This window comes from Salvelinus sp. IW2-2015, unplaced genomic scaffold (genome assembly GCF_002910315.2).
Source record: "Salvelinus sp. IW2-2015 unplaced genomic scaffold, ASM291031v2 Un_scaffold6881, whole genome shotgun sequence".
Taxonomy (NCBI): Eukaryota; Metazoa; Chordata; class Actinopteri; order Salmoniformes; family Salmonidae; genus Salvelinus; species Salvelinus sp. IW2-2015.
The window spans coordinates 1-4,118 of NW_019948142.1; positions in this window are offsets into that span (position 1 = coordinate 1).

A 4,118-nucleotide genomic window follows, 5' to 3' on the forward strand; every position below is an offset into this window, starting at 1 on the left:
TAGTGACTGAGTGTACAAAACATTAAGAACACCTGCTCTTTCCATTTACAGACTGACCAGGTGAATCCAGGTGAAAGTTATGATCCCTTATTGATGTCACCTGTTAAACCCACTTCAATCAGTGTAGATGAAGGTGGAGGAGACGGGGTTAAAGAAGGATTTTTAAGCTTTGAGACATGGATTGTGTATGTGTGTGCCATTCAGAAGGTGAACGGGCAAGACAACAATATTTAAGTGCCTTTGAACGGGGTATGGTGTTAGGTGCCAGGCACACCGGTTTGTGTCAAGAACTACAACGCTGCTGGGGTTTTCATGCTCAACAGTTTCCCGTGTGTATCAAGAATGGTCCACCACCCAATGGACATCCAGCCAGCTTAGAGTCAACATGGGCCAGCATCCCTGTGTACTGCTTGTAGAGTCCATGCCCTGACCATTTTTAGGCTGTTTTGAGGGGGTGGGGGGTGTAAATCAATATTTGAAGTGTTGTTTTGATGTTTAGTACACTCGGTGTGTGTTTACATTGATAAAGCAAGTGAAATGATTTTTTTTTATCATCAATCATTAATGAACAGTAAATATTACACACACTAAAGTATCAAAAGAATAGAGACATTTCAAATGTTATATTATGGCTATGTACGGTGTTTTTTGTATAGTTGAAGTACAGAATGGCGTGTAGTAAATCAACAGATAAATATGGGTTATATTTAGGCTACAGTGGTGTTTTTGTGTTGGGTTGTCCACGCCGTGGTAATATATACAGGGAGTTGATCAACATTGGATTCTGTTTCCAAGTGTTTGTGGGTCTGTGTTATCTGAAGGAAATATCTTTTAATACGGTTATGCGGTGTGTCTCTCCCCCCTCTTCTCCGCTGCGTCACCCCGCCGTTCTCTCGGCATTCCTCTCGTGCAGCCTGACTGCTGTGTCACCCGGTAGGTTTGGCAGTCCGTATTTGAGCTGCCTCGCCTCTCTCTCTCTCTCTCTCTCTCTGCACTTTCTCTCTGCGCTTATATGGCTAGCTAGGTAACTAGCTGGGTCAATGCAGTTTAAATCTAACTCTGCTTCTAGTTGTATTAGTCGTATGTAYGGGGATACGCGTGGTTATACATCGTCCAATGGAAGTGGTTACTTGCGGTTTCCTTCTCCACAATGCAACARCAATAAKAATTAGTAGTTAATAAGCGTTGCATTGGGGAGAGAAAATAGGCTTGTCGGAGCATGTCCGTAGCGACAGGCAACGTTACGGTTGTTTCTAACTGAGGGAGAAGTGGCAGGAGAGGGAGGAAGGATTTTGCCTTCGGACCAGAGGAATACTACCCATCTAAACCGAGCTGTGGACTTGTGCTACCTCGAAGGAGATCAGAGGGCGTTATAACGCAGGAATAACATCACCATGGGTTTCTACGGCACGTTGAAGCTCATATTCTATAAAGTGAGTGGCTGGGGGTCATTTTAAAAAAGAAAAGAAAAATCACATTTTGATACGTTGGCATTTACATATAGTTTACACTCCGGGCTAAAGACTGTGTGGTCATACTGTATAACTGTGTTATATAGCCGGGTGGTGGTCTGGTTGTATAGCTATACTAGGACTTTTCTCTCTGGTGTGGAGAGATGGACCACTGCGGGAATAGAACTGGAGTGACAGTACGTGACGAGCCTGTTCGTTCGCTCTTTCTCTCTCCCTCAAAGTAGCATTGATCATAAACACACTCTGAAATGTAGCTAACCGAATATAGGCTAACTGAAGCTAAATGTATATCCTTGCTTGGCCGTATTCAGACATATATTTGTCTGTTGTGCTCTGGGCTGCGGTGTGTGTGTGTAGTCTGCGGCGGTAGGGGGAAGGTGTTGGCTAGCCGAGTCGATGAATGAATGTGTGGCGGGGGTTGGGAGAAACTGGTTGATAAGRTACAGACAGCTAGTGTAGGTCTGTGTGTTGACCTGACAGAGCCAATGTTTGTTCGTGGTTGATTAGGTAAAATCCATTTGAAAGTRGTATTACGCACAAACATACACACTTGTGTGTGTGTGTGTCGCAGGAACGGGAGTTCCCGTTCGGCTTTTTTCGACTGTGTGTGTGTGGTGTGCTGCTGTGACTTGATGCGCATCCTGCCCCAGAGGCAGCAGTGGTATGGTTTCACTTGGCTTGGGGGTTAATATCTCAGTGCTCTGTCCCCCCCCCGCCCCAAACGTGTCGTTTTTTGAATTGAGTATTTTAATCCGTATACGTGTGTGAGCGATGACTGATATCTATCGTTATTACCAAACTCGTTCGCTCCGAACCCGGAACAGCCCGTAGAGTTGTCTGTTGGCTATTACGGTCGGTGAGCTCGCCACATTCTTGTCATTTTCTGCGTGCTTGTCATTCAGGCCGGTTAAGGTGCGGTTGGTTAGAAACGGTATGGAGGAAAGGGAGTGGAATTATTATTATTATTTTTTTTTTTAATTCATATCACGTTCTCCTTTAAAAAAAACAACGCTATAAATACTCCAGTTTTGGCATTCACTAATCTAGAAATGTTTTTTTTTTTTTGTTCGAGTGAGGTGATAATAATCCGTTTCCTTTTTGAAATCCATTCATAACCAACTCTTGATCAAAGTCAAATGTTTTGGATATTTCAACCGTTTAAACTCCCCTATAAGGAGTATTGGTAGCTGGTGGCAGCAGACAGTGAGTTGATTAGACTACAGCTGTGTGTTTATATTTTCCAGTCTTCTGTCACCCTCCACCGGCTCACAGAGACAGGGAGTAGCCCACCTTATACACTGTAAATACAACGTCAGAGCCTGGTAGGAAACACAACTCACGGGGTTGGATTGTGGTTGTTTTGGTTAGGGTGTGGAGCTTTATGTTGGAAGTATGCTATAGGACATCATCTATTCGTCTCCTGAGCGGGGGGGGGGGAAAGGTGTTGTCTGTGCCTTTCACTCCTGTCTTGTGTTTTGACCATGTAGTTTGTTGTGATGATTGGACACAAGAAGCTTGACAAAGCTTCGACCCGTTCACTACAGCCCGTCGGATGTTATCTGGGGCATGTTCGGCCCGCTTTTCCTGAGTAGCCCGATCAGTTCTCTTTGTCTTTCCTACATTGGCGTGAGAGTTGTTGTCTCCCTGCACCACCATAGCCACACAGTCTCCAGAGGAACCTGCATCGTCGTTGTTCGGACCTTTCAGGCCCTTACCACTGCTTTTGTCTGCAATATTAATGATGGTATTTGGAGTGCGAGTGCACTAGAGATGTACAGAGGGATCTAATGCACAGCCCTCTGAGGGCCCCGTGTTTGAGATTCATGCATGCTAGTTTTGTTTGACCTACCTTTACCTGGTGGCCTTCAGGAGTCAGATCAGTTTCACGAGAGTGTTTAGTCTCCAGGGTTCTAAGCTTAGTATGAGCTTTGAGGTACGTTGTATTTCATCATCTGACATGGAGACCGTCGTAAAGATTCCCCCATACCTGTGCTCCCTCCTTAATATAACTGCTGTATACTTTTCTTATTATCACCAATTTTCTTGAACCAATTCTTCGTGCTTATAATTATCAGATGCTGACAACATAAACACTTCCTCTTTCTAATCTCTATATATATATCTCTTATTCTCTCCTCACTTGCTCATACTATTCTTTGTACATCAATATCTAACGATTAAGTTGGTTGTAATTTTAGAAGCAATGGCAGGACTTCTCAATTACGTTATACTTGTCTTTAGAGACAATGTGCACTACCTATACATGTCAATTATATTGAATTAATCAGTTATACATGGAGTTATCCCCATTTTTTTCATCATCAACACATAGGTTATTATCATTAGTATATTTGGCTCTATATTTTGTATTTTGAGTTTAACATAATATTTGTTTATAATTTTTTATTCTTTTCTGGTGATTTACTAATACATAATTTCATACCAACTTTCTCATGGCTTGTATTTATATAAATCATTAGGATATTTTGAGATTTTCAATATCATTTAAGTGACAGGTTGATTCAAATCTTTGAGAAAGGGAAAAGCCTGTCTGGAACAACCGGAGGACCTTTACGTTACTTATGTCCTGTGGGACCTACCTTCGGTTTAATTATAGTTTTTTTAACTCAACCTTTAGTTAGAGTC